Consider the following 18806-nt stretch of genomic DNA (forward strand, 5'->3'; position numbering starts at 1 on the left):
ATGGTGGCACCCAATGTTCCTTCAAGTAGTGAGTGAGGGCATCAGGGGGAACCCCATATAGGGCTTCATCCCAGGACCTGGTTTCTGGCTCCACCTTGACCACTGAACCCAATTTAGCCCTGATAGGGCCTAATCCTATTCAACTTTTCAGTGCTGACACAGCTGTGCCAATGGGGCATGTGCTGTATCCTGCAGTGAGTCACAGAGGCCTCCTCAAGTAAGGGAACATTTTTCCCTTACCTCAGGGCTGCATTGCGGCTGCATCAGCTCTGGAAAGTTGAATAGGATTGGGCCCTTACATGGTGATTATAAGGATTATGGAAATAATGCATCTCAAACATATCAGTGCTAAGTATTCATCCTAGTAAATCCTTGGGATTGATTTTCTTTGATGGTTTAAATCTTGATAAAAGGCCCTAAACGTTTGAACACTTTTGTTTCCAAAGTTCCTTGAATGGCTTGGCTTTGAACATTCAGCTTCACTTGAATTGTAGGTTTGTCTACCATGACATTTTGTTTGGAAGAGATTCTAAGAGTCCCTTTTTTGATTGTCTGAAATGCGTTGTGTTGGGTCTCAGCAGAGTTTAAGTCAGCCGAATAAGGGATAACTAAATTGGGGAGGGGGGGGCAGCAAATACTATATTCCTTTCCTATCTTCATTAAGGGCCAAGCTGAGTGTGATGGTCGCAGACCCCTGTGTGTAAATCTGGATCTTCCCAGTCACAGAGAAAAAGGGAAGGCATCCAATTCAATAGTAAAAGGTATGGACCTCTCCTTTTGTCTGCCCCTCTCAGCCATGTTTTTCCTCAGCCAAGCTCTGATCCCAGAAGTGAGCTGAGCAAGAGGGAAGAAGACAAATGGCATGTGCAGGGTTGACTCAGTTCCCCTTTGCTGAAAAAACTGGACCACCCTACCCCCATTGTTAATGTGTTAAGGCAGATGTAGGCTTTAGCTAAAGGGGTTGTCCCCAGCATGTCCAGTTTGGCCCTAATCCTCGTATACCCTATGCAAGTGATTAATATCAATCATGGTGGGCCTCTGTAGGGTTTTTCATTCATTCATTCATTCATTCATTCATTCATTAGCATGAAAACCTCAAAATGGCTTAAAGAGATTGGAGGATTTTGAAAGTAAATATTGCCGTTGCATTTTGCAACGGGTGTGAAATTGACTGAGGATGAAAGGGAAGTGAGTAGAGAGCAAGCATTTAAACTCTGTTTTTTGTCATTCTTTTGTCACGCTCATAAAAGTTAAAATAGAGTGAAAGCCTTAACATGTGCACTAAAGTAATGGTCTGCCTTCAAGATTGCACAAGCCATTCTCTAGGCCAGAAAATGCTGTTTGCTACAATGTATTTGCGGAGAAAAAAAAAGACCTTTAAAGCATCTGACGGCCCAGTCAGCAATTTTTCCAAAGGCTGCAGAGGAATTAAACACCTCACCCAGAAGACCCGGCCATGTCCATAAATATAAACCACCAAGTCAAGGCTGTTTCCCACTTTCCTGATGGTGCATAATCACCAAAAAGCAAATTGTCTGCAAGTTAAATGTTGTCTACATACATTGATTGAACAATGTTAAATCTCTTTGAAGGCAATGCTGTTGCTCTTTTAAAAACGCTAACATCTCCTTTGCTGATATTGTACGCTCTGCAACTACAAAATTATACTTCTGAGCCTTTCAACAGATACCTCTGGCATTTTTTATTCCTGTCCAATACAGTCCTGAGCTGCCTTCGCAGGAGACGTTAACTTTAGCAAAGTGTATTAACCACCAACATGCATATTCAAATTTCCAGTTACTTGAAAATTGCCCCCTCTTATCAATAGATACCCATGCAGACCAAACCAAGCTTCCCCATTTGTTGCAATGCCATCTAATGGTGATGTGTGCAAGGAATTGTCCCTGCCAATGAAGGAAATGTTGGAGACCGTTTGATTTTGAGCTTTGGATGTGTATTGTGGGGTGTGTGTTCAGCAGGACAATTATGAAACAGTCACATGATGGCTTCTATAGATGATGAGCTGCAAGGTGGGACTAGTCGAGCTAGCCCTTAGCACGCTAGCTGGTCATGTGAATTGACCTCAACATAGGTCAGAGTCATCTGCACCAGGGTTTTTTGGAAATTCCTCTGATGTTGGATGTAGGATATGCGATTCCTACCAGGAAGCCAGAGGACAGGAGGGCAAACTGCCAAATAAACAAGTTCCCATACAAAAAGGTCAAGGTGCTCTCTCATCTGCCTTACCTTTGTAAAACAGCCGAAGGTTTCTCTTTGTAATAATTCACAAAATGGTGTTTTTCACAAGTAAGGATGATGTGAGTCATTTGTTGCTCTAATTACTTGAGGACATTGTGTGTCGTTTACTAGAATATCTTTTGGATCTGCAAATTTTCAATTGCTTCTGGTGCGAGCCAATCATGTTTCGTAGAGCAGCTGCAATAACCTCTGACTAATTGGCTTTACAAAAGGCTACCTGCTGAGAGCATCTGCCTAGACTTTCATTCTCCCAGAAATGTTTCATTTCCCAGTTACATCCTGTACGTTTGATCATCTAGCCTCACAAACAACAAACTCCTTTTGATATCTCTTAAAGACGAAGATCTAATATTCCACTCCTAAACTTGGCCTGATTTTGGTCTGAAAACTAGATGCAACTTTTCAAATCTTGCCAGTTAAAGGGTTGGACAATGAGAGGACAGTGAAGGTTGGACAATGAGAGGTTGTATGATTGGCTCTTCTTGATAGCATAGCAAAGAGCAGGCATTGATGCCACATCTCGTGAGAAGTGCCTGGTAACTGTGTTTTTCAGATTACAAAGTGATACATTACACACACCTACACACATTTTGTTGTCTCAAAAGCTAGACCTGTTCTTGAGTATATTTGGGGTGCTGGATCAAAAAATGGCATCGATTTTGCCCAATTGGCTCTAGTTTTGGGGGTATGGCATAGCCACCTTATATGGCGATTGAAGCAACTTCCTCGTGAAAAAGCTGTGGCCACAGCTCCCAGGTGTCTTTAAAGCCCTCAGGTTGCAGGGCAAGGAACAGCCTTACTTTGAAAACTGTTGCCAGAGGAGAGGGATGGAGCAGTGGCCTGACTTGGGATAAGACCAGCTTAATTTACATATTCATATCATTCTGCTTTTTAATTAAACATGAATTCCTTTCATGAGAATTTCCCCTATTTAAATCATATGGTAAATACACAGTCCCTATTATGACTGTCTCCAAACTCCACATCTGATCTAGAAAACAAAGTCAGCAGTATGATGCTCTGTCCTTTACAGAGCCATTTGGGGCAACCTTTGAACTTATACTGTGTTGAATCTGCTTATCAGGAAGTACTTTATTGGAACAGCGTGTAATCAGAATACTTGTGACAATATCTGGATTTGTGTGCAGGAGGCAAGCTTTGGAAATGCTGCTTGCCTTCAGAAGCTTACGTCTCCCAGACGTTCCACCGTTTCGTGAAAATCAAAACCATGTAGTACTTTTACCTTGATGTGTTCCTGGGAAAGTTCTTGGAACCTGGAGCTATCCTTGTCCTGTCTCTCCTGAAGCCTCCTTGACAGCAATCCATATTGGCTTGCTGGCGTAGCTCTTTCAACACACTGTTCTTCAGTGTATCTACTGGCTGGCTAAAATCCATGGCTCTTCTGGGGTATATTTTATTGATGTGAGCCTTTATCAGTGAGTACATGTAAAACACCTATGGGCAGGGTGTCTAATTACAACTCTTTGTGCATTTTGAGTGTAAAGGGAAGGGAGGGGGAAATTTGCCAGAGTAAAATGAAGTGTAAATGTTTAACTTGCAACGGTAAATTGGCAGCTGTCCTTGCCTTGGCCATCATCTAAAATGTTGCAGCAATTAATAACATGTCTCTTTGTTGAGCTTTGTAAAAATTAAGCAGCAAGACACAACAGGCCAAATCCTCAGAATATTGGCATCCTGGGAGTACTTTAGGGGAACATTAAGGTTGTTCATTCTGCACCGCTTGGAAGGGATCCTGATATATTGTTGAAAATTGCATACATTCTGCCTGGTTGTCTCTAGATTGTAAGCAGAAGTGGGAGATCGACTTGTAAGAGATCACATTGACTTAACTTGGGATAAGCCATTTCATCTGAAAATCATGTGTTGGACTTCTAGGCAGACTTGCTTGATTCAGGAATGAGAAAAGCAGTTAATATCAGTTTATGCTATGTTGTTCAGCCCTAGTAAGCTGGGCCCTGAATAATCCATACGAATACCCTCAATTGGCATCTGTGCTATTAAGGAAATAAACTGTAGTTCAACAAACTGAGAGAACAAACAAGTTTTGAGCATCACATTTCTCTGGAACATAAGATTCCAGTTTCATTTGGGAAATGGAAGAACTGTATCTGATGAGAAAATAGGAATCTGGATTTGTTGAAATGTTCCTATAGTAAATTTTTGTATGAATCTTACAGCACAATCCTAAGTTTGTCACCTCAAAAGTAAGCTCCATTATATTCAATGGGAATTACTCCCAGGGAAGTGTGCATAGCATTGTGGTCTTTATGTGTCCTTCTGCAAGATCTTGTTCATTTTGTATCTCAGTTAGACAGCCCAATCCTACCTAACACCCAACGCTGCAATGCCGAAGCACCAACATGACATCTACTACATCCCACTTTTGGCATCTGGTGGTCTTCTTGTTCCCCTGGGGTAAGCCGTCACTGCTGCCTTGGGTCAACTCAGTCCTGAGCCAAATATATTACTTGCACAAGTCCATGTTGGCCTGTGAAGGCGGATAACTCCTGGGAAGGGGGTTAGGATTTGGCAGGCACTGGAGATGCCCCTTCCCAGGTCTAATCTACCTTCCTGTCCCCATCACTTCCCTGTTCCACCTCTCCTCGCCTCCCTCCCAACCCCCTCATGGTCCCACCAGTGGCAGTGGGAATCTGGTGTACATTGTCATGTAGACACGGCTGCTCGCCATTTGCAGTGACAGCCAGGAGGTGTTCATCAGCACTATCACATTGACAGACATAAACCTGTTTACGCCACTGGAACACTTGTTCTCGTAGCATAAGTAACTAATAGAATTGGGCCGTAAGGCTGAAATCTCGTAAGCATTTTTTGGGAATAAGCCCCATTGAATGTAATGGGACTTCTGAATAGATATGCATAGGATTGGGCTGTGAATTGAGTATGTCAGATATAGGCAATAGTCAATGATATATACTGAAGATATTGGAGAAAATTATGCATGTTGTAGGCTATGTTGGAGCAAATTTGTGCCATCTCTCTTGGAATTATCCTAAAACCATACCTTATTAGATAGTAATTCTGAATTTTATTAGATATATACTGGTGTGTTTCTTTTTTGTGTGATGGTGAATGATACTTTTTGATATCTAAAAATGGTTGCTATACCAAAGGATCTAGAAAATGTAATGCATCTTATACCAGCAGCTAAGATGGTGGCAAGCTTGGAGAAGGGAAATAGTCAATCAGTATTAGGGAGGCCTGGGATCTAGTATTTATGGTAAGACTGACCAATGTTGTTAGAAACAGCAAAGGAATGCATAAACTGTTATCCAACAGATGAAGCATTTTTGTTAGGCTGCATCTTTAGTGCATTTTGCACAAATGGAACGTACCTCTATTCATGGGCAGGAGGTCTGGTCTAGAGGATAGAACCTCCGTTAGCCCAAAGATAACATCAGAAGGTCGCCAGTTCGAGGACACCGGCAGCTCCCTGAATGTCTGAGAATGGCGAGACCTTGAAGCAGCCGACAAGCTGAGCTGAGTGATTCCACCTGCTCCTGAAAGATCCCACATTCTCAAGAGTGGATTTTTTCTTTTTTTGACAAGCACGGATTTTCTTGAGGACCACAAAGTGTTACAGTGGGGAAGTTTCCATGTAGGAACTCCCCCCCCCCCCACACACACACACACACACATGCATTTAGAATGCAACCCATTAGGTTTTGGAATGACTGTTCAGGTTTAAGTATAAGTATGTTAATGGAGCCCACTAATTTATATGTATTTTGCATTAAAAAATACTTTGGCAAAAAAAAAAACCTTCCAGTTTGATCTGTAGTCAGTGAAATAATTAAGTAATTTGTAAAGTAAAGTGTGAGGGTGGAATGTAGGGGTAGAAGGAAAAATTTGCCTGGGAGCACTCCAGCAGTTGTACAATTTGCATAGCATAACTCTGACCTTTTTGTTTCAGCCACAACATGTTGTAATTGCCTTGCTTTGAGGTAAGCTTGTATTTACTGTCTGTTTTTATTTTTTGACAGCCTCAGCAGAGACTTCTCCATAAATGTTACCAGCCTCTAAAGCTGCTGCCCTGCCAGAAAATACAAAAGCAAACTTTTCCTTCGTGAAAAAGAACAAACATGAAAGCATAAGCAACGGCGCTGCCAGAAGACAACACCCACCGAGACCTGGAGCGTTAACCAAAATCCATCCCATCTCATCAATGGGGCAGGCCCAGAAAAGTCTCCATTTGCTTATGGAATTTCTGATGCGGCGTCCTAACACAGCAACGCTAACTTTCTCCGGCTAGTGGTTGGGAGATCCTTTGTCTGGGACGCTGCTCCCAGTTTTCATCACTGTGCATAAACTTTGTTTTCCCACTGGGAACTTTCTGTGCCCTTCACGAAAAGTTCTGGGGTTTTCTTTTGGTTTTTTGTTTTTTAGCATGGCAACTATGGGATTATACTAGGTATGCAGATGGCATGATGCTGGGGGTGGGTGGGAAATACCATCTCTGCACACTCAGTGGAAATGTTTGCAAACACCCTAACTTCCAGGTAGGAATGTAAGCGTATCCCGTACGTGTTCGTAGTGCAACTGAGAGGTATTCCATCTTACGATATCATCATTCCATATGTGATCTCCTCACAGACTTCCGAGCAGATTTGGTAGTGTTATGGGAAAGTGCATCCTAAACATTTCTGGTTCCTGCACTGGGATTTTCCCCTAAATATAGCTCACCATGTGTGCTTCTTCACTGGTTAATGCAAAGTTGGTTTGGTCATTTGTCTGGACATGGCTGTTTTGACACTTGATGCACAGAGATAGTAGATCAAAAGAGCATCTTTGTTTCACTTGCCCCTCAATATTACAGATTGGTCCTCACTTCTGTTGTTCAGGTGCAGGAAACTGTACTAGTAGAGAAAAAAGTCCTTCTCTTGCAAGAACGCCTTGCCTTGTAGGATGAAGGCAGATGTCACATTTTTAAAGCAGTGGGGACAGTTGGGAAGTGTCTTCACTGTGATCAATACGAACATGTCATTTCCTGGTATACGTTTTGAACATCCAGGGGAAAACCTGCTGTGTAGTGCAAGTACCATTCCCTAAATCTAGAACAGCTTTGCAGTACTTGCAAGGCCTTTACAAAACTAAGATGGAAGATGAACATTTACAAAAAACTTAAACATTTACATATGCTTGTTTGAAATATTTGTATTTTCGAAAGCACATTTATGTATGCCAGATAAATTACAAACCCAGGGCCACCCTGTGAATGAGGATGCTTTTGTGACAACTGTTCAAATGTTATGTCTATCTTCATCCTTAGAAGCTATTTGGTTCCATGTTGGGAATGACAATACTTGGGGGGGAAAGCAGGTCACCTCTGGCTGGTCACAACTAGGTTGTCAGGTGAAAATTCCTAAGGCCACTGATACTTTGGAATTCACCTTCAAAGTATATTAACAGGCTTGGGCCAAGGGGTATTCAGAAGTAAGGGCCATCTCCTGTGTTTTGAATCAGTCCTGGCTGTCTGTTTTGAATTCAAGTCTCTGTCTTCTTGCTCTCACAAAATTTTGTCTTGGAAGGAACTGAGATCAAGCAAAACGTTTGACTTTCAACCTAACTGTAGCCGGCTCAAGACTGTTGCATCCCAAGCGAGCCTTGTTCTTCAACACTTAGTTTCTAGGTTGCCAAAACACAACGGGTTGTGCTTTAATGTTCATACATTGAACTCCAAGAGAATACTTTCTGTCCAATGTGTTTGTTTTGGTATATGTTGGAAACAAAACTCTTTGTAGCGAAAGATAATAGTAGCATCCAAAGGAAATGGCTTGGTCTGGTAGTTCCTAGCCCAAGTATTGGGGTCTACTATTTATCTTTCTCCAGCCTGATAGACTGTTATATTATTCAGCAGCTTTGAATACCCTGACCTATAATGAGCCTTCATATGATTCTTATCTTGGGCTTGTCATTGCCACAATCTGCACCTTAAGTCACAAAACCAGCTATTGTATGTTTGCACATGGATCTCGAACAACTAATCTCTGCTCCTTCTTGAATTCAGTTGCCATGTCTGCTGCTGCTTGATCTGCCAATCCAAGTGCAACCATTGCTTGGGAACTGGACTGCCTTCATAAAAGAGCACAGGAAACCCAGTATCTACATATTTGCCTGATCACAAATCTGTCATATCAGCATAACCAGAGGACAATGGCATAAAATTGTACAAATGTTCCGAGGGAGTAATTAAATCCATCTGAATTGCTGCAAGATGAGAGACCCTTCAATCAGAATGAATTGCCAACGTTTTCTGCATCTGGTCATGAGCAGCTATGAAGCTTGGCCATATTCCTGTTCATTTTTTTATCACGCTTCTTCATTTCCGGTCTTCCTACAGAATATTTAGTCCAGTTTTGTACTTCTAGGAGTCTTTCAAAATAAAACATTCAGTCCTTGAAGCATTTGGATCAACTCCTTAAGTGTGGGCAGTGAATTGCAATGAGCAGCACCCCACACCGAGCTTGTGTCCTGGGGTGCTGTGCTGGAACTGGAGACCAACCCAGCACATTCTTTGAAACGTTCGTGAAAAGCAGAATAGAAATAAATAAAATTGTGGCAACGACACATATCAGTGTGGCCAAGTAGATGACAGAATGGAGGTGTGAAAGCCATTGCATGGCACAGAAATTTTGGGGGGAAGGATCCAATGCATGCATATGTGGTGGGGAAATTAGTCAGGAAAAGTGTGATCAAGTTAAAGAAATAGTACCATGAAAGTGATCAATTGCCACTAGTGTTATACATTACAGCTGCTGATAAAATTATCACACTTTTATGAGGGACCATGTTCTGTAATCAGTGCCTCAGATTATCATCAGTAGTATTTACTGCTGTGTGCCTAGTGGAATTGTTGGTTTCCTCATTCACTCTGCACTTTTCTCTTGTTATCAGCAACAGTCAGTTGTGTATATGGGCTCATAGAATAATCCGGCTTCCTTGGCAATCCATTTGCAGGCTTTTGGTGTACTCTCAACTTACAAAAATAAGAAGGGCCCTGCTAGATCAGGCCCAAAGACTGTCTAATCCAGTATCCTGTTCCCCACAGTAGCCAGTCTGATGTCGCTGGAAGCTCAGAAGCAGGGCATGCAGGCAACATCCTGCACCTGTTGTTTGGCCCCAGTATCTGGACTTCAGATATTTGACAACCCCGACCTGCAGCTTAGCTTGATTTCTGAAACTTGCATCAAAGAACTAATGTGACAATCAGGGACGAGTCATAGCTTAGGGATAGCAGCACATCATTTGCTTGGATCGGGTCCATGTTCAGTCCCTCTCGTCTCTAGCGAGAAGGAACTCAGGTAGCAGTGATGAGAAAAATCTCTGCTTGAGACCTTACCCATTTGGTCTGGATAGCGCTGGGCTAGGCGGAATGACCAGATTTGTGTGTTCACATAGTGAGCAGAAGTCTAACTATGCACACATTGCAGATTGCCCTGCAGCTTTTCTAGGTGTGGCCCTTCCTGTTCTCCATCTCAACACACAGTCTGATTGTAACTCTTGTCTTCTCCCTTTTTATGAAACATTGGCTCTTCCTGCCCCAGTTTCCACTTTCAAGGCCATTTCCTTTAGTCTTTCCTCATAGGATTTCCCCCTTCGTCATCGCTGTAGTCCTCTGAATACCTTCCAGCATCTCAACATCAGTGGTGCCCACAACCGAACAGAATTCTCCAGGTATAGTCAGGTGTAGTCGGCGATAACCATATCCAGATATTGTATAGCCAGGATTTTCATACGTTGTATCTTGAGAAACCCATTCCTCTGCTGAAGAAATCTGCATATCTACTATCAGGATCCAGAGACATGCTCCCAGGGCACACACTTCGTTCATCCAGAGTTTTGAACTGCTGGGGGCCTCCTTATTGCCCCACATGAGGTGAAAGAACAACTCACCCAACACATTCTACAACTGCAGAGTTCAAAGAGAGATCAGTAGTTTCTGCCAAGCTGTCTCTCAAGAAAGCATGTTTGCCATTACTGTTCCGCGCATTGAGGACTGAACCATCCCAGAGTTCTTCAGAGCATGGCTTCTGAGGCTTCTCCCGCTGTTTTGTCACCTCAGAAGTTTACAAAAATTTTATAGTTTTTTTTTCCAGTATTTTAGGGTGATTTCCCTTACACAGATACACACACAAATATATATAAACTATTATGTATTGTTCTGTTGGCAGCCTTCAGTCTCGAAAGACTATGGTATCACGCTCTGAATGGTGGTTCTGGAACAGCGTCTAGTGTGGCTGAAAAGGCCGATTCGGGAGTGACAATCCCTTCCACACTGGGAGCAAGTGCAGTCTGTCCCTGGTCTGTCTCCCTGGCTATGGGCCTTCCTTCTTTGCCTCAGTCTGTTGGCCAAGTGTCTCTTCAAACTGGGAAAGGCCATGCTGCACAGCCTGCCTCCAAGCGGGCAGCTCAGAGGCCAGGGTTTCCCACCTGTTGAGGTCCACTCCTAAGGCCTTCAGATCCCTCTTGCAGATGTCCTTGTATCGCAGATGTATTGTTACATGGGCTGGAATTCTGAAAGCGTTCTCAGGTATATCTGCAGCCAAAGTTAAGGGTAAACATTGGGCTACAGATACAACAGCCACCATCTTGCTTGCATTCTAGGGGTGTGTACCCCTGAAAACATATTTGCACATCTTTGCTATCCTTTCTTCTGTTTCATAGTAACTGCATTGGCTTGAATGTCAATAGAAACTCTTGGGAATAGAATCCCGTTAACATTACAGATTTTCAGATCTCATTGGTTTCAACTTAAGATAATTAAGGTGTGCCTCACGCTTCCGTTTATGTATTTAATAGCTGGAGTGTGCCCTTTGTTTTTAAAACAACAATTCTCAGTTTTAGTCCTTAAAAGGACTGTTGGAAACTGTGTAACTGTTTGCCAGTGTGTTCTCTGGGGTACCAAGCATCATGGGCAATGTGTTCTCAGATATGATCTGGGCAGAAATGTCTTTATAGAATTGCCCTAAGACTAAAAATGCAAGGCTGTGTGTACGTGTTTGCTTCTGTGACTATTTTGTTGTGCTTTTACATTCTTTAAATAAGCTGTCTGGAGGTATCCTTCAGGTAAGTGTGTTTTGGATTGCATCCCAAATCCTATAACGGAACATCAAGGCAAGTTTTAACATAATACTTGTCAACTCAGGGTGAAAGGACACATTTTATTAAATGTGTAACTGAGAATGACACATTTAACTTATCTCTAGGACAGGGGCGTCCAAACATTTTAGTAGGAGGGCCACATCATCTCTCTGACACTGTGTCAGGGGCCCGGGGGAGGGGATGAATTAATTTACATTTAAAATTTGTATAAATTTACATAAATTAATTTATTAGAGATAGAACTTATATGAATGAATGAAGATCTTGCAGTAGCTCAAGGCCTATAAAAGGCCTTGCACAAAGCAAGGCTATCCTTTCCTTTGCTGCCATTGCTGTATCACAGACATGAAACAGCAAGTAGTGGAGGGAGCCCTTGTCCCACAGCTCAGGTAAGAGGTTGAACATGCATTGCTGAGAGCAATTGCATCAGGCAAGCACGGGCTCCAGCAAGTCTCTGGAGGGCCAGAGGCTCATTGGAGACTGGGGGCTCCCTGAGGGCCAGATTGGGAGCGTCCAAGGGCCGCAAGTGGCCCCCGGGCCAGGGTTTGGGCACCCCTGCTCTAGGAAATAGCAGGCCCGGGGGGAAGGCAGCAATCTGGCTCAGCATTGGCGCTTGGTGAAGAGGATTTGTAATCCTTTCCCTGGCCATGGTTCTAGTCTACATTGGTCTCCCCACAGCTGCTTTTTACTAAATAAAAGCCTAACATGCTATTCCATGCTTAATGTAATGCGTAGTATGGCCCTCAGGTTGCTGCAAGAACAAGAGACAAGAGTCAGCCTCAAAACACTAGGATGAAACACAAGCTTACAGTCCACCTTTGTAATCTGGTATAAGATCCAAATGACCCACTGATTCTCTGTGACGGCAGTGCCAGCTTCAAAATGTTGCCAAGTCCTGTTCCAAGGAGCAAAATACTTGGAACAAAAGACTAGGAACAGGAGGAAAAGGTCTGTTGTGCTTTAGTGACAAGTTGCTCAATTGTTGGTCCAGGAAGGAAGTGGAGAGATTAAAGTGTTGTACAAAACGCTTGGCAGGTGTGAGTCACCTGACTTCAGGCTAACAGATTGCAATCAGTGGCCACAGAAGGAACGAACATGATCTGATGCAGATGTGTCACCTCCCGTCCTGAGGAGGTGACATGTGACACTGTCCTTAGACCTTAGGTCAAGTTTTCCCCACCCAAGCTGCATGCTCACTTTTCTTATAGAAGCTGAATTGTGTACTTGGATTCTTTAGCGACGGAAATGTTTATGAACATTCCGTAACAGCACAGTAGAATCATTTTTAGTGAGAGTCTTGACCACCACCACCACCACCCCCAAATATTTTTCTGAACAATCTGCCATTTTAACCACTTGTTGTTGTTGGCAACCTTCAGTCTTGAAAGACTATGGTATCGCGCTCTGAAAGGTGGTTCTGGAACAGCGTCTAGTGTGGCTGAAAAGGCCAATTCGGGAGTGACAATCCCTTCCACACCGGGAGCAAGTGCAGTCTGTCCCTGGTCTGTCTCCCTGGCTATGGGCCTTCCTTCTTTGCCTCTTTGCCTCAGACTGTTGGCCAAGTGTCTCTTCAAACTGGGAAAGGCCATGCTGCACAGCCTGCCTCCAAGCGGGCAGCTCAGAGGCCAGGGTTTTCCACCTGTTGAGGTCCACTCCTAAGGCCTTCAGATCCCTCTTGCAGATGTCCTTGTATCGCAGCTGTGGTCTACCTGTAGGGCGCTTTCCTTGCACGAGTTCTCCATAGAGGAGATCCTTTGGGCCATCATCCATTCTCACGACATGACCGAGCCAACCACTTGATATAACCACTTGATATAATATTACAAATATGTAAAAGTGACAAGCAAGGTGAAGGTTAAGACATATAGCTGAGAATGAATTGCTTGTTCCTCGTAGGGTGTGTGTGTGTGTGTGTTGCTTTTTTTGTTTTTGTTTTTGGTGGTTCTATTAATACTCTCTTTGTATGGAACTGTTGTGTAATTGATTTTGTTAAGGAAGATAAAATCACACCGAAGAGAAACTTTAAAAACTCCCCTTTTTTAGCTCTTTAGTTTCACCTATTCTTTTCTATCCAGGTGAATTAGCAGCTCCATTCTTTGCACTGCCATTGCTTCCTATTCCAGAGAGTAATTTTGTTACTTGACAACTAGACTTAAAGCAGCTGCTGACTAAACCTTTGAAGTAATACTGGGGTTTGTATTGTGTAAAGAGTGTGGGCTGTATCCTTTGATGGCAAAAAGCCAGCCTCTCTCGCTGTGGAAATAAATGGCGCCTTCTGGATTTGCATCCACTCAGGCTCCATCCCTCCTTTTTTTCTTTTGAAAAGTTAGAAAGGTCGCAGTTATTCAGAATGCTGTAGCTGCAGCAAGAACAAAAATACCTAATTTCTCCCCTTTTTCTCTTCTTTCTTCTAACAAATGATACATTTGGTGCTTCTACCCCGAAGACATATCTGTAGGACAAATAGCTTCTCAGGGTTGTAAGTTTTGTACATATATATATAGACATGCCAGGTGATGCCGCATCCTCGGCATCACCTGGCAGGACAAAGTTCCAAACAACACAGTCCTGGAACGTGCTGGAATCCCTAGCATGTATGCACTGCTGAAACAGAGACGCCTGCGTTGGCTTGGTCATGTCGTGAGAATGGATGATGGCCGGATCCCAAAGGATCTCCTCTATGGAGAACTCGTGCAAGGAAAGCGCCCTACAGGTAGACCACAGCTGCGATACAAGGACATCTGCAAGAGGGATCTGAAGGCCTTAGGGATGGACCTCAACAAGTGGGAAACCCTGGCCTCTGAGCGGCCCGCTTGGAGGCAGGCTGTGCAGCATGGCCTTTCCCAGTTTGAAGAGACACTTTGCCAACAGTCTGAGGCTAAGAGGCAAAGAAGGAAGGCCCATAGCCAGGGAGACAGACCAGGGACAGACTGCACTTGCTCCCGGTGTGGAAGGGATTGTCACTCCCGGATTGGCCTTTTCAGCCACACTAGACGCTGTTCCAGAACCACCTTTCAGAGCGTGATACCATAGTCTTTCGAGACTGAAGGTTGCCAATACCAGGATATAGACATGTACATATATATATAATTTTATGCATGTACATGTATATATACATGTATTTTATACATGTACATGTATATGTATATGTACATACATGTATTTGTACATGTATTTTATACATGTACATGTATATATATACATACATATATATATATATAATTTTTTAAAGAGGACCTTCAGGGCTGTCATGGAAATGGTCAGAATCAATCCTTGAAGCCATCATTCCACCCATAGACCAGAAGTTGACCTCATGATAAAAGTGAAACTGCTTCAGAAAACAGCAGCCTTGCATAGCCTCCTTCCCTCTTCTAGGAATGCCTATTAAAACAGAATGTGTGACGTGTAGTAATTCTGTTATGTTTACCTGCCCCCATTGTATTTCATTAGTTACTCTTTGTAGGGATGCAGAAACTGTCACGACAGTTGGCAAGTGAGTCATGACATCATGTTTTGATTTTGCTAGACATAAGAAAAGCCCAGCTGGATAAGGTCAAAAGCCCATCTAGTCTAGCTTCCTGTATCCCACCCCACCAAATGCATCAGGAAGCACATAAAACAACAAGCGACCCACATCCTGTTGTCATCCCTTGCATCTGGCATTCTGAGATGACCCACTTCTAAAATGGTTGCACATACATATCATGGCTTGTAAACCATGATGGACTTTTCCTCCAGAAATTTGTCCAATCCCCTTTTAAAGGCATCTAAGCCAGATGCCATCACCACATCCAGACTAACTACACGCTGAGTAAAGAAATATTTTCTTTTGTCTGTCCAAATCTGCAGGTGTGCCATGGTTGGTTGGAGCATAGCATTGAAAATCCCTGAAAAACTCTTCCGGGTTCTGTGGCTGTGTTTCTGGGGCTACTACAGACAGTTACTAGAGAAACATATGCCGGCAGAGAAAGTGGTACAGAAAATTCATTACTACAGACAGTTGCCCTAGAAACAGAGCTGCAGAACTCAAACAAGTTTCACGGATGCTGGAAGTGATATCACATGAGAAGACCACAGAGGCCAGTGAGCTGTGAAAAATATTGAAAACCAGTGAAGTAGCTGTTACTGAAGAGGGGGAGGTGCAAGGCTATTTGTTTGGGCTGCAGCTATATGTTTGCCACAATGTCTATTTATGTGCTTGTCTGGAATCATTAGGAAGTTGGACATCTGTACTCCAAAAGCACAGCATGCTTTCTAAAAGTATAGAGAGTGGTCTCCAAGACTGATCTCTGAAAAAGCAGCACTAGTTGTGTTTTTAGTATGAAAGCATGGCTTTCAGCAGAACGCTTAGACTACTTCACACTTGCAAATAGCTGATTTTTCCACGTAGTTGTTATATTGTTACAACTATATATATGAGGAAACTAGGGAGAAGTAGCCTTTGCCTCAACAAAGGAATAAAGAGACATCATAAACTTTTTCAGAGTGGTGGTATAAATATCACCCATGAACTGGAACTTGGAAATCAGACAGTGGGGTTCCCCCACATGCTTGGACGTGTGACACTGCCTTATGTTGTCAAACCATTGGTCCTTCTGATCAAGTCCATCTTGGAGAAGGAGATTGTTTGCCAAACAGTGTAGCCTGAATCACTTGTTGTGATTTATCTGCAAGTTATAGCACTTTTATCATGAAATTAAAACTTAGAAAACAAATGAACAACAAAAGTCTGTTTTCTTGCAAAAATTCAGATGGTAAGCGTGAACCAATTCCATAAGCATTTGTGTGATTCAGCAAAGGATTTCCATCTATGCTTATTTCGCATCAATTTCTTCACATTACGATGAACATTTGTTATCTAATTTTCAAAAGGTATTAAGTCTTGCCCAGATCTCTGCTGTGGGTCCTACTCAATCAGTTAATGCTTTTAAAGCTGCTAGACTGTCACTGAAATTTCTTTAGTGTGGGGGTGAAACAGATAACGCACCTGATGTAAGCAGACTTCCTGATTCTGTCTGTCATGCTTTCTTTTGATTCTGAGAAGAGATTCCTGCCTTCCTCTAAAACAGAGGGTTTTTTTCTGAGGTGAGAGGGGGCAGGAGAGGGAAATGTTGGCAGAAGGTCAAGAGCCGGATGGGGCTGAAGTTGGCCTAGTCTAAACTCACAATTGGGATTGCACAGAGGGAAGCCTTTGGAAGACATCCCAATGGGACAACTTCCAACTTGAAGCAAACCATGAAAGACGACCTAGTGAAGGCACTCAGCAAGAACTCAGCTTCATGAAAAGAGCCTCTCCAACATCTGATAATTCTCCAGAAACAGACAACCAGAAGAATTTGAGACATGGAGAGAAAGTGGCAAATCATGGGCACTTCTGCCCTCCGCCCCTCCTGGATGGCCCTGCTGGATCGAACCAAGATTCATCTGGCATTTTGTTTCCCACAGCAGCCAACCACTTGCTCATGGCAAGCCTATAAGCAGGACATGTAGGAAGATAGAGTCCTCCCACTCTTCCTCTCCCCCAGCAATATCCATGAATATAGAGGTAGCACATAGCTATCCAGACTAGTAACCAGTGATAGACTTGGTCTGCATGACTTTGTCAAATCCCCTTTTAAAGTCATCTAGCATTGTGGTCATTACTACTAGTGGTCATCTCAGTAGCATAGCCAGAGGGGGGTGACATGGCGAGTACCACAGGTGCCACAATGCGCCGTGTAAGCGGCCCCCTCCCACTCACCATTGGAGCTATTCGAGGCAGCAACAGCAACATGCAGGCACTTGCGGAACCAAACAGTGTCTCCTGCGCATTGCCATTGCACCTGGAATGGCTCCGACGGCAAGTGGGAGGAGCCAATTACACTACGCATTGCGGCACCTGCAGTACTTACCATGCAGCTCCCCCCAGCTACACTACTGCGTCATTTTGTAGCAGTGAATTCCCTAAATACATCGTGGCCTTCATTTCCCCTGCCTATCTTTCCTCAGTCTTTCCCAGTTCTCTCTCTTCCTTCTTCTCTACCCTATCGCCCCTTTGAATGCCCACCACTCGAACAGAATTGTCACCATCTAGTATATAAAAACAAGTGCAGGGTGTTGCCAACTGTTAAAAGAGCAACCTGTTTTATCCAGACAGAGGAGCAGACAGTGCAAGTAGGTTCCTGTGTGGAGCTTGAACAAATTAGTACAGGAAGTTTTTAGACAAAAATAGAGAGAAATCATTTTTGTCAGTTCTGAAATCCAACTTAAATCCTTAGGAAATGAGCATGGACTAGATTTAATCTCTGCAGAGAAGCCAGCTGAGAAGGCCACGGGGGAAAAAGAATCAGTGGGGTGAATAAAGAACACCAGTTCATATTTCTTGTAGTTCAGCAGCCTGCTCTATCGCTCTGGACTCTTCTCCCCCCCCCCCTTCAGAGTTGGTGTTCTGCCCAAATGACCCCTTCAGACCACAGTCTGGATTTAGAAGGAAGTTGATGTTGCTTAGCATTTTTGTAATCCTCCATTTCCCCAGCAGTTCCAGATAGGAATATTATTGTAAGTCATCTGGGATGAACTCACCAGAGAAATCCCTTTCTTGCCACTTTTCATACTTAATAATATGTACCAAATGTATCTCTAAACATCTATCATGACAAAATCCTCACATTTGATACAAATGTATCATTTTAATGATGTTCCTTCTATTAAGCACCAGGATGTGCCAAAGCCACAGCACCGAGACTCGAGTTGAGTCTCAGGTCTCTATCCCCGTTACTCAGATTGCCCACGAGTCATTATGGGTGGCCACTGTGACTTGCCAGGGTCATTTTGACTCGAGTCTTTAGAAAAGTGAGTCAAACCTGGAAATGGTGAAAAAAGCAAGCAAGCAAACACACAAACAAAACAGAGTCACAAGCACACACAGAAGCAAGTCTTGACTGGAGTTTATTAGAGTCTTTTCATCTTTAAGATAAATCCCCGAGTTCCAAGTCAGTGCCCAAGTTTTTGACAAACGTGAGTCAAGTCCGTACGAGTCGCCAAAAAATGCATGTTTTCGCAACTCAAGTCTGAATCATCCAAGTCTATCCCTGTTAAGCAACTTGTTGTCAAGTCAGCTGTTTAGCATCATCAGTCGCTAAATTAAATAACTGTCCCTGGGTTGTTGGCTTGCTTTTCTTTGCTTGTTTTTGTTTTAGAAGAGTGAGATCAATGCTGTAGCAAAACTGCGTATGAGCAATAAAAAACTGACTACTGCATAGCTAATAATATTGATTCACCCCATTAGAGGCTGAAGAGTTCAATGTGTGGTGTTCTGCTTTGTTTATTAGGAGTCTGCATTTGTATAACTTGGTTTCACTTTGTTTCTGTCTGATTTTTTTTTTTTTTTTTTTTGCAAAACCAATGTCTGGAGATCTTGCATGACT

The 18806-nt window shown here is 43.1% G+C and overlaps 1 long non-coding RNA gene across 1 annotated transcript in view; it reads left to right on the top strand.

Annotated features, from left to right (window-relative positions):
- Positions 1–7005, top strand: part of LOC136649053 (uncharacterized) — a 135159-nt gene extending 128154 nt beyond the window's left edge. The window contains exon 2 of the long non-coding RNA XR_010794362.1: positions 6282–7005. This is a non-coding gene — a long non-coding RNA (uncharacterized lncRNA). The remainder of the gene's footprint in view (positions 1–6281) is intronic.
- Positions 7006–18806: the final 11801 nt, after the last annotated feature.

Source organism: Tiliqua scincoides, chromosome 4 (genome assembly GCF_035046505.1).
Source record: "Tiliqua scincoides isolate rTilSci1 chromosome 4, rTilSci1.hap2, whole genome shotgun sequence".
In the NCBI taxonomy this organism is placed as follows: Eukaryota; Metazoa; Chordata; class Lepidosauria; order Squamata; family Scincidae; genus Tiliqua; species Tiliqua scincoides.